This window comes from Homarus americanus, unplaced genomic scaffold (assembly GCF_018991925.1).
Source record: "Homarus americanus isolate GMGI-L3 unplaced genomic scaffold, GMGI_Hamer_2.0 scaffold74, whole genome shotgun sequence".
NCBI classification, from domain to species: domain Eukaryota; kingdom Metazoa; phylum Arthropoda; class Malacostraca; order Decapoda; family Nephropidae; genus Homarus; species Homarus americanus.
The window spans coordinates 3,091,161-3,104,041 of NW_024716951.1; the positions used below are offsets into that span (position 1 = coordinate 3,091,161).

The 12,881-nt window shown below is 41.9% G+C and overlaps 1 protein-coding gene across 1 annotated transcript in view; it reads right to left on the minus strand.

The window, feature by feature from the left end:
• Positions 1-12,881, minus strand: part of LOC121858631 (beta-1,4-glucuronyltransferase 1-like) — a 46,035-nt gene that overhangs the window by 15,185 nt on the left and 17,969 nt on the right. The window lies entirely within an intron of this gene.

The window sequence follows — 12,881 nt, forward strand, 5'->3', positions numbered from 1 at the left end:
ATTGAGTGCGTGAAATTATATTGAGTGCGTGAAATTATATTGAGTGCGTGAAATCACATCCTCCTTTGAGGGGAGTGACGTCTGGTAGGATTACGACCAATTACAGACGTCCCTGCTTGTGACGTCACCAAAGCTTTCCACCAATTACGTCCTTCAACGCCTGAGGTAAGACGACTCCACCACACACAATCCTCTCCGCCTGTGACGTCACCGTAGGATTATGGCCAACTAGAGCCTTCTTACCGATACTGTGAAGAGTTGCCAGATAGATAGACAGACAGACAGACAGACAGACAGAGATAGATAGACATTTATACATATCAAAGGAACGTCAAAACTCTTGCTTGTGTAGTGAAGTTTCAAGTCAATCTTTAAGGATAAACAAACAACTCGAAGATGAAATTTTGGACTGAATGATGAAGTTTTTGTCTGTCTGTCTGTCTGTCTGTCTGTCTGTCTGTCTGCCTGTCTGTCTGTCTGTCTGTCTGTGTCTGCCTCCTTTTCATTATAGTTCCCCTTTTATCCCCCTCTACCTCTCCCCCTCCCCTTATCCCTCTCATCCCTCTCCCCTCTACCTCACCCCCTCTCACCCTCTACAATCCCCTACTTCACCCCCTTCCACCCCTCTCTCTACCCCCGCCCCCCTTATCCATTTCGAGTGGTGGAGTGGGACACGACCAATAAGTCAGAAGGCCCTCACCCCACTCAGCTATATTCTCTATAGGTGGGGAGGAGGAGAGTTATTGTTGTAACCATTGTTCTCCTCTCTCCCTCTCCCTCTCCCCCTCCCTCCTCTCCTCCTGTCTCTCTCTCTCTCTCTCTCTCTGTATTCTCTGACACACACACCCACCTACCCCCTACTCCCCCACCCACACACCTCCCACACCCCCACAAAGATCAGTACCCATTCCCACGTACCTAGCTGGTATCTCCACTATGCGACACATTGTAAAACATATCCACTTAAGTATTCATAGCTCCGTCGTGCAAAGATTCTCTCCCGCTAAGAATCGTTTATGGGAATCAGGAGAAGAATCCCTTAAGGTCCTACGGCAGCCCATTTGGGGGATGATTAGGGATTGGTTTTCTTAGGGCCATTACATGAATCCCTTGAGGTAAATCGGGGAAAGGGGAGGAGGGGGGAGGGGGGTAATCTCAAGCGTCCCAGTAGTCTCTCTCTCTCTCTCTCTCTCTCTCTCTCTATCTCCATATTCAGTTATACACAACAGCTCACAACAGACACACACCAAGAACTGCCTCTCTCCTTCCTGGCCCGCCCCACACACACACACACCAGTACCTTGGCTCTCCATAACACTCTCCAGTTGGGTCGCCTCGTTTAATGACTCAGTGTGGCTCTCTTCTTCTCGTTAACCTCTCGTTAAATACACCCTAAAGTCAATCTACCCAGACTCGTTAACCATACGTCAAATCGTTAAGCGCACATCAAATCGCTAACCAATTCCTTATTCGTTAAGTCTCTCGGACACTCGTTAACCCACTCGTCAACTCGTTAATCCATTCGTCAACTCGTTAATCCACTCGACAACTCGTTAATCACTCGTCAACTCGTTAATCCACTCGTCAACTCGTTAATCCATTCGTCAACTCGTTAATCCACTCGTCAACTCGTTAATCCACTCGTCAACTCGTTAATCCACTCGTCAACTCGTTACCCGCTCCTCAAACAGATTCGTCGCCCTGTCGTTAACTCTTCCGTCGACCATTTGGTGAAAAGTTGCAAAACGAGAGAGAGAGAGAGAGAGAGAGAGAGAGAGAGAGAGAGAGAGAGAGACTGCTTGAAGTTAGCAAAGGACAGTCGTAAAACTTGCAAGTAACACCGACAAAAACTACGTCATCAGACAGACAGACAGACAGACAGACAGACAGACAGACAGACAGACAGACTCTATAATACGGTACTTAAACACACTCAATTCATTAACTGAACAACTCCTATGAGATGAGACTGAAAAAAATACAAATACAACAAAAACAGACAAATAAAACAACAATAATAATAACAATAACAATAATAGTAACCACAATAATAATAATAATAATAATAATAATAATAATAATAATAGTAACCACAATAATAATAATAATGATAATAATAATAATAATAATAATAATAATAATAATAATAATAATAATAATAATAATAATAATAATAATAATAATAATAATAATAATAATAAATTACAAAGATAGTTAAACGTGGGTAGCAAACACCGTAGAGTTTTGCAAGATCGAAAATGTTGCTTAAAATGTTTTTTTTCTCTATCTATCTATCCTTCTATATATTAACCCACATTTCTATCAATCTATCTATCTATATTATCCATCGATCCATCTATCTATCTATCTACCTACCTACCTATCTATCTATCTATCCAACTATCTATCTATCTATCTAACTATCACCATTATTCTCCTCTCCATTACCCTCTCATCCATCAAGATCAATATCAGCCTTGCCATCCATCCATCCATCTCACCCGTCACTCAGGTTCGAGTGAGGGAGAACTAAAGCGACCTGGAACGACCTGAGATGACCTACGTTAACCTGAGATGCCCTGGATTGACCTGAATTGATTTGGGTGTGACTTGAAGTGACCTTATGTAACTTGGGATGACCTGGAGTTAACTTGGGATGAACTAAGATGACCTGGGATGATCTATGTTGCTCAGGAGTGACCTATGTTTACCTGTGAGTGACCTGAATTGACCTGGGATGACCTAAAATAACCTGGAGGCTGGGCCAAGTGGTCATTACCTCTTGGCCCTCTGCCACCCTTCTCCTTGATCGAGAGAGAGAGAGAGAGAGAGAGAGAGAGAGAGCATACAAACCAACATCCATTCCACATATCTCTACTCCCCCCACAACATTTTCTACATTCTTTCATATTTTCTACTATAAAACTCTTCGATGACAGACTTATGTAAATTCAGTATCTCTTTTTCTTCTGATTAATGTCCACGCTTCTCCTATTTGATGACCTCCATTATGTAAATCAGAGTCATAATGCACGTCGATAGTAGTGACCCTTTCAAACTTTTTTTTTAGGGAAACAAAAATTTTTCCCTTCTTTAAATAATGTGATTTTTTGAATATATATATATATATTTTTTTAAGAAGTTTATAATTAATGTGATTTGATTATGTTTTCTTATACTAAAATTATCCTTCCATCCTGTTAATGATATTCTGCCATCTAGATATATATATAGTGATGGGGGTATGGCTAGAGAAGGACAGGTTCTCTCCATCTAGAGAGAGAGACTCCATCTAGCTATAAGGATGGGTGAGCTGGTCGCCCCATCTAGTCTAAGAAGAGGTCATTTACTGGGTCGGTACGTAAGCCGGATTTATGGGTCATCTTATGGTAATACTTTGATGCTGGTGTGCCCTATACTGGTGTTGTGTGGGAGGAGGGAGGGAGGGAGGGAGGGAGGAGGGAGGGAGGGAGGGAGGGAGGGGCCAGGGAGGGAAAGAAAGATAGAAGAAAGAAAGAAAGAAAGAAAGAAAGGAAGGAAACAGAGAACGAAAGAAGTAAATAAGGAATAAAATACCAATAAAGTTGTAAATCAGTGTTACCAGTTCACCAAGAAGAGTCAAAACACCATCATACAGTGTTGCCAACAGCGACATTATCTATCCTCAAATATTAGTGTTGTTTTTTCTTTTTCTTTTTATGTATTTATTATCGTCACGTCTTTCCTCTTCCTCCTCCGCCTCCCCTTCTTCCTCCTTTACTATATCCTCTCCTCCTCCTCCTTCTCCTCTCCTTCTTCCTTCACACCCTCGCCTCCTCCTCCTCCTCTCCCTCTTAATAACATCTCCATACAAGAAAGTGACAAGAATACGAAATACATCTCAACCTAATCGCTAAAAAAGCCTTTATATACTCTGTCAATAAGGGTCAAATTCTCAACTTTTTTTAACCCAATTTTCCACCAAACCTTAATCATGTGAGAATTGACTCTTATACCCTGCGTCCATAAGGGTTAAATTCATGATCTCCCTGTATATTAGTGTCATTATAACGAGAGATATGCCTTTATTTACAGTGGAAAAAACGCTCTTATACACGGTGTCAAATAGGTCGAAATTCTCTTTTTTTAATTTAAATTTTCCCACCATACACGTCAAGGGAAAAAACACCTTTATAGCACCTGTCGAAAAAGGTCAATTTCCTATATATTTCAACACGTTTTCTTAATTAAATTTTCCCCTATACACGTCGTGGAAAAAATACCTTTATAGCATATGTAAAAAAAGGGCCAAATTCCTATATATTCTGTGGATAGGTAATAGTGGCATCCTATAGGTGTTATAAGAGAGAGAGAGAGAGAGAGAGAGAGAGAGAGAGAGAGAGAGAGAGAGAGGTGAGGAAAGTGAGATAAAGTAGAAAATAGTGTAGAAAGAAAGATGGGAGATAAAAGAAGAGAAAGGAGATAAGAAACGAGAGAAAAATTGAGAAAAATGGAACGAGGAAAGTTAAGGAGTGAGTATGTAATTATATCTCGCTCTCTCTCTCTCTTTATGTCTAATCATGATTTATTCATTTTCTCAATTTCATCTTTTACATCATCATCCACATCCACCAGCCTACCATCATCATCCACACCCCCACCATCATCATCCACCACCATCATCATCCACCACCACATCATCCACCACTCATCATCCACATCCACCAGCCTACCATCATCATCCACACCCCCACCATCATCATCCACCACCATCATCATCATCCACCACCACCATCATCCACCACCATCATCATCCACTGCTCAAAGGCGGGTATTGTGTTATAATGATGTGGCGGTGTAGAGGACCTTACAGACACCCCCTACTGTGTGCGTGTATGTGTGTGTATGTATGTGCGTGTGTGTATGTGTGCGTGTGTGTATGTGTGTGTGTTCTGAATCCCCTATGGTACGCTGCGCTTTTGTTTGTGTTGTAAGCTCCCCCCTCTCCCCCTCCCCCCTAAGCCAGGCTCATCCCTCCTCCGCACCATCCCTCCCTCCTCCTCCCCCTCCTCTCACCATCCCTCCCTCCTCGCCATCCCCTCCCCTCCTCTACACCGACCCCTCCTCCCCCCTTGTGAATGCTCCCTTCACCTATATCACAGCAAAATATATATAATCGACTTATATCTCCTCGTTCATATATATAGGCCTACCTAGATATATAAATATGTGAAATAGTTAATACTGCTTTTTTTTATATAGTATTGGTGGCTAGAGAGTGTTAGGTTAGGTTAGGTTAGGTTAGGTTAGGATTAAGAGCTTCGAGTTTGTTGTGGTGAGATGTTTTTCTGTACGTGCCACCATCTTGAATCGTGATGTCACCGCCTTCAATAATGATAAAATTACTTATTAAACCGAGTATTTCTTCGTATACAAATAAATATCTTACTTTTTTATTTATTTATTTATTTTTTTTATTTTATTTTTTTATAAGTAATGTTGAGGATGAATGTCTATCAGTTTTAGTTGGAGGAAAAAATAGTGGGTTTGTTATGGTTCGCTGCGTTCTTGTTTTTCTTATACGAGGGGTCCCTGAGCCTCACTCATCCAGGTGGAAGATAATTTTTTCTCTTTTCTTCCTCCCAAAGGACGCCATTCCGCGCCATTAATTGTATTGTGGTGCCATACACGACCTTCCTACCACCCAAACAATTGATCTTACTTTCTTTGTTTCGATATTAACACTAGATTAACACCATTTCTTACACCATAACATCTCGTAACTCACCAACACCACACCACCACCACCATGTTTTCTCGTAGGCTATATACGTTGATATTCTTTTCTCGTGGTTGTAAAAATATAAAACCATCAATCTCACTTAAACGCCTGCTCAGAGATGGATGTGTGAACGAACCTCACAGACTACGATAAAACATGATATTGAACCGAGACTCAACCGCAACTACATGTTTTCTATTATATCCTGTTATGGGGTTTAAGAATCTATCATGGTGGAGCTGAGGTGACGGCAGATGAACGGGTCCCCAATATCATAAGTTAGAAGGATTATTATTTTTTTTTTGCTGTGGATCCTTTGAAAATCCTAACCAAGAAGGGAGGCGAAGGATCATGGTGATAAGATCGTGCCAGCCTATAAAACTGTGATACAGGATGGTGGTGAAGCTTCCCCTTTCTTCCTCCCTCCCTCTTGCCCTTCCTCCCTCTTGCCCTTCCTCCCTCTTGCCCTTCCTCCCGCTTGCGCTTCCTCCCTCCTTATCTCTCGCCCTTCCTCCCTCCTTATCTCTTGCCCTTCCTCCCTCCCTATCTCTCGCCCTCTCTCTAGCCTCTCCCCCCCCCTTCACCTTTACCCTCTCCAGTCTTCCTCTCTCCCTCCTTTCGCATTTCCTTCCCTTTCTCTCCTTCATACACTCTCTCTCTCCTTCCTTTGTCTTTCTCCTCTCATTACCACTGTCTGTCTGTCTGTCTGTCTGTCTCTACCTCCAATATCCTCGCCTCTCGCTATTGTTATCCCCACTCAGTTTGTTTTAATGTCTTACCCTATTGGACACTTATGGTTAATAAAGACTCCAGCTGCGGCCATCTGTGAGCTAAGCCCTTCAACCATCTGTGAGTGAGACGTTGCAGCTGGTTAACTCACTGAATTGCCTCAATCTATGTGTGATGTAAAACCATGGTCGTTTTCTATAGGTCTTGTGGTCGTCTCTCGTCTGGTTGTTTTGTAGTCGTCCTTGCGTCACCTGGTTATCTTGTGGTCATCTTCTGGTCGTTCTCGCGTCACCTAGTCGTCTTGTGAGACTCTTCAGGTCGTCCCCCGAGGTGGTGTCAAGTGAGAAACCCGGCAGTAGTATCTCAACCCTGAAGAAGACAGGAAAAGCCACCCACTCAAGCGTCCCCCTGATGTCTGTGTTGATATGTGAGCTTCTCTTGCGTCCAGACTCTTGAGATGAGGACGTGTCTGTGGTGATGTGTCAGGTCCTCTTGCGTCCAGACTCCGAGATGAAGATGTGTCTGTGGTGATATGTCAGGTCCTCTTGCGTCCAGACTCTGAGATGAAGATGTGTCTGTGGTGATATGTCAAGTCTTCCCTTCCAGCTACAGCATCCGGAGTCTATAAGATGAGGAGTTCCTTGTGTTTTCTCGTGCAGTTGTCGACGATAAGGTGCAGGAGGAAGAGACCAACCAGAAATCTCTCCGTGTTTTGAATATGAGGAGGGAACTCATGCCTTCGTGTTGGGATCTCTCTCTCTCTCTCTCTCTCTCTCTCTCTCTCTCTCTCTCTCTCTCTCTCTCTCTCTCTCTCTCTCTCTCTCTCTCTCTCTCTCTCTCTCTACCCTTTCCTCATTTTTTTTCAGTTCCCTTCCTCAAGTTTATCCCTCTCTCAGCTACCTCCTCTCCCTGCCAACATAGTTCTCCTTCCTTCTTTCCCCTCCTTCCTGCTTTTTTCCCACTCCTTCCTCCTTTCTGTTTCCTCTGTTTTCCATTCCTACGCCCATTCCTTCCTTCTTCCTTCACTTCCTCCTTCCTCAGTAAACCTCCCTTCCAATAAGAGAGTGGGAGGGAAAGAGAGGGAGTGGGGAAGGGGAGGGGAAGAGAGAGAGAGAGATGGGGGGGGGAGGTGGGAAGGGAAGGAAAGAGAGGGAGGAAGGAAGGAGGGGAAAGAGGGTGGAAATTGACGTATTGTGGGAAGGGATCACGTCATCAGAAAGTTGATGATGAAAGGGTGGCAAGACCAGGTGGTGAGAGGGAGAGAGAGTGGGAGGTAGGGTGAGTGGGAAAGGGAGGGAGGCTTGGAAAGAGTATATGAGAGGGAAATGTGGGTGCTATGGGTGTAAATGTGATGCACAGTGGGTTATAGTAGCCATTGGTGGTACAGTATGGGTTAAGACCTTCACCTACCTACAAGGGGAAGAAGTTGATTACACGAGTCTTTGAGAATTTACCTTAACAGCGTCGTTACGGGTTTAAGTGTAGTGATTTAGTTATTATCTCACGTCTGTATTGTAGGGTAAAAAATTTGTTGTAAATGTAAGTAAAAGATGGAAGGATGTCTGGCTGGTGAGTGGAACATACATACATACATACATACATACATACACCTCCCCACATAACACCCACCTACACACACGACCAAGAACACACACACACACACACACACAGGGAAAAACAACAAAGGTACAGTAAAATAATTCCGCCATATCAGCAGATGGTCTCCCTCAAGGCACACAACACCATGACACGTAAAATATCAAGTTCTGTGTGTGTGTATGTGTGTGTGTGTGTGTGTGTGTGTGTGTGTGTGTGTGTGTGTCTTACCTGCTCGCCTAGACACTTACCCTCTTCCCCTCACCTGCCAAACACACTCACCTTCCATACACTGTCATTAAGATCTCATTATCACCTGTCTCTCTCTCTCTCTCTCTCTCTCTCTCTCTCTCTCTCTCTCTCTCTCTCTCTCTCTTTACTACCATTCTTCTTCTTCCTCCTCCTCTTCCCCCCTCCTCCTTTCTCCTCTTCCCCCTTCCTCCCCACTCTTTCTCCTCCTCCATCTCCTTCCTCTCCCCCCTTTCCTCCCTACTCCTCCCTTTCCTTCTTATTTTTTTCTTCCTTAAATATGTCTAAACTTTTCTCAGGACTTTTAACCCTGACGGCTGAGTGTGACTTCCTTCCCATTACCCCTTCCTTCTTCTCCAGCCCTTCCCTCACCTTCACCTCCTCTCCTTCCTCTCTACCCTTCCCTTCCTCTCCCACTTCTCCACCTTTCCCTTCATTCCGCTCTTTTCTTTTCCCCTTCTTCCCTCCACCCCCCTTCTTCCCTCCTTTCCTCCTTCCCTCTCAGATAAATACTACGTCATCAACCTTCACTGCACTTCACTTTGCTCCCCTCTTGCCTCTCCCCTCCCCCCCCCTCCCTCCCTTCCTCCAACTTCCTAGATATTATATAAAAATCTCCGTAATAGTAAAATATTTCCCTAATTATATAAATAGTTCTCTATTTTATATCCAAATTTGTCCTAATTATTGAAAAATGTCCCTAAAATTTAACAAAATCTCCCTAAATATAATAAATTCCCGAATTATAACAATATTAAAAAAAATCATATGAAAGAAAAAGTAAAATAAGTAAAAATATATAACAAAAATTTTACTACACTAACCTAACCTAACCCGTCCATCTGAGCCACACGGGAAAATATTACTGAAACACATCCTTCGAGGCCATAAGATTCCCGAAAATCTTCAAGATCTTCTAAAATATCTTTAAGAGGAGTTTAACATCGCCTCGAGACGTTGGATAATCTTACCGCGATAAACTTAATATAAAAATCCTGATACACTTAAGATCACAAGTGTATCCGGGAAAAGTGTATGGTTCCTTTTTCTTAATTTAATCCTAGGGAATAAAGAGTTTTTTTTTTTAATTAATGTGAGAATATTTTTAAGTGGAATCAGTTAAGGGACAAGCTTGAGTTTCCCCAAAGTTAGGGTACAAACACGAAGAATTTCCCCAAACATAATCCTATAACACGAAGAATTTCCCCAAACATAATCCTAAAACACGAAGAATTTCCCTAAACATAATCCTAAAACACGAAGAATTTCCCCAAACATAAGCGCCATCACGAATTCTCACACAGCCACACGTGATTCAATATTTCCCCACCAACCTTGACACTCCTAAAAATTCCCCTGAAACGGATTCACTTAACTATGACGGACACAAAAATATGACCTTAATTCCCCCCCCCCAAAAAAAAATTTCCCCACGATTAATTAGTTTTAATCTTACCTGGGGAAGAGACAATGCACCTGTCGGCTTCACTTAACGAACAGCAAAAAAAATGAGTTACTGGAGGAAGTAAATATATAACAAAAATAAATAAATTATGCAAATAACTTTCTCAATTTATACGGGTCATGATACTTCCTCACACCCATCCCCTCCTTCACCCATCCCTCCCTCACCCACCCCTCCTCCACCCACCCCTCCTCCACCCATCCTTCACCAACCCCTACTCCTCCACCCATCCCCTCCACCCACTTCCTACCTCCACCCATTCCCCCCAGCTTATTTCACCTGATGATTAAACACTCTAACGTTACCTGGGGGGCGGGGCGAGGTGAGGTGAGGTGAGGTGAGGCGAGGTGAGGTGAGGTGAGGCGAGGCGCAGTAACATATTATAACATCACAATAACAAAATAACAAATAACTTTAAATGTTCTTCATTGTGTATAAAGTTATGCAAAAAATTCTACAACAATATCTTATGTTTTTAATTTATTAATATTTACAAAGTATTCATGGGACACTTAAATTTCCCGCCGGTGTCATATATTATGTAAATTACTTTTTAACTGTATTTCTTTTCTTTCTTCTTGTCTTAGGTTAGGTTAGGTTAGTTAGGTTGGGTCAGATAAGGTTAGGTTGGGTAAGGTTAGGTTAGGTTAAGTCAGGTCAGCTCAGGTCAGGTCAGGTCAGGTTAGGTTAGGGTATGGGTGTTTTAATTAGTAGGTGAAATACGCTGGGGTGTCTAATCTTCACGTGATCCTAATTAACGATGCCCTTAATATTCCGTTTAGCTCTATAATTGGCCCATTAGAGAGGCAATATACTTAATTGACCAATACATCACTAACCACATGGGATAACGGTTCAGTGGTGCTCATTACTGTACACTACGGCTCAGTACTACACCTAAGTACCTTCCCTTCATCCCCTAACTACCTTCCCTTTAACGACCATTCAGTCTGGTGGCACCCGTTCACAAGTGGGTCAACCAGGAGTGCCTCAGGAGATAACCAGAGAACCTTATGGGAGCGTTTACATCTAGTCAATTTTAATTTATCACTTTAAATATACTTTATAAATAATCTTATTGTTTTGGACTTATTATTCCACTCAATGATACTTCTTTAATCCCCCATCCGTCAATAACAACAAGTAAATGATAATATATATGTTTTTGTTTATATTGAATTGTATAAGACTATCACTGGTAAAATTAAAGGTTCAATAACGTATAAGAATTTTTTTTTATGATAACTGCGAAAAAAATAATGTACATCTGATAATTTTTTCTCCAGATATTAAAAGGTCAAGTCAGAGGCCCATATGGTTAATAAAACTGATTTAACATCACAAAACTGTTGGAGAGACTTGCAGATGATGGCGGGAGACTCAGCAGGCGCCAGGGAGACTAGCCCGCCTCTGGTCCAGTAATGCTGCTGCTCCCACTCACTCAACTTAACGTGTCAACAAAACTGCCAAACTAATCCTGAAATGACTTTTACAACATGTCACTGCTGGGAAAAAAAATAAATCACTTTTTTTTATCTCTCTCGGCGTTTTTTTTTTTTTAGCACATCCAGAATACCAATATTTAAAAGTTGGTCTGAATGGAAACTCAATTATGGATGTGTGGGAAGCATTACGCTGACTGGGTGGCCCCTGGCAGGTCACAGAGGCTGAATGTTACTTGAAATTCCACGGACTTTTATATTTATTTATCTCGACCCAATTACGCTTGCAGTCCCTCCCCAGATATTTACGCCCTCATAAATCCCAACACAACACAACTACGAAAATGATAACATCTTTAACACAGGTTCAAACATTTTACGAGTATCATAATTTCACGGGAGAAGATAGAGAAATGATTCATGCTGGCATCTTGAAGCTCTTAGGGAGTTAGTGAAGACGTGTGAGTGGGGGATCCATGAAGAGTGACGTCACACACACAAACACACACACACACACACACACACACACACACACACACACACACACACACACACACACACACACAGAAAGCAAATAAAATCCATCCAAAAAATTAATAAAACAACAAAAATGAAACCACAGACAAGTCCTAACAAGAAAAATATTCAATTAGCTGCCTCACTAATACAAACATTTAGTTAACATCGGTAGTCACTGTGTGTGTGTGTGTGTGTGTGTGTGTGTGTGTGTGTGTGTTTATGTTTTAATGTATCATTGCACTTCATTATGTTATTGCTATAATGAACACATAATAAATAAACAAACAAACAAACAAAGTCAAGTACATCATATCATAATGGAGTCTCTCTTACTAATATCTATACAATATATGTTAATACCGTCATCCTGCTGCATATAATTCCAATAAAACTAACCTAACCAAACCTGACCTTACCTAACCTGACCAAACCTGACTTGACCCGACCCTGACCTAACCTAACCTGACCCGACCTAACCTGACCCGACCTAACCTGAACTAACCTAACCTTACCTATCCTGACCTAACTTAACTTAACCTAACCTGACCTGACCTAGCCTAACTTAACCTAACAATATTTTATGAGTAATCCCTTGAGCACTATAACTAACGGCACTTAAGTCATCATACTCAAGGGGTTAAGTTATCGTACTCAAGTTAAATACAATTAATAAAGACTAATTAACACAGATAATATAAATAATTCACTTCATCAGAATAAAAAAAAATATAAATTCAATTCATATTTCTAAGACAAATTTCTTCACTAAAAATTCAAATCATTAACCTTTTAAAAATCTTCTCAAGACGAGCGATTAATACCCATCCCCTTGTGAATACCTGCCATAAACCCCACTTACGACGCGGGACAATACAATCGTTAACATCTTAACCACCAGGCGTAAGAAGGACCTAAGTCACCTGCCACCCCGTCAAGGAGAAATTCACCCTTATGTAACAAGTCCATAAAGGTGTTAAGTGGATAGTGGAGAAGGGGATTGGGTACGAACCTTCGACGATGTCCCCTGGAGTGGTATTGTGATTATGGTAATTACGTAGTTGGCTCGTAATTGGCTGTTAGCTCGTTGAATGACACGGAGAGGAGAAGGAGGAGGGAGAAG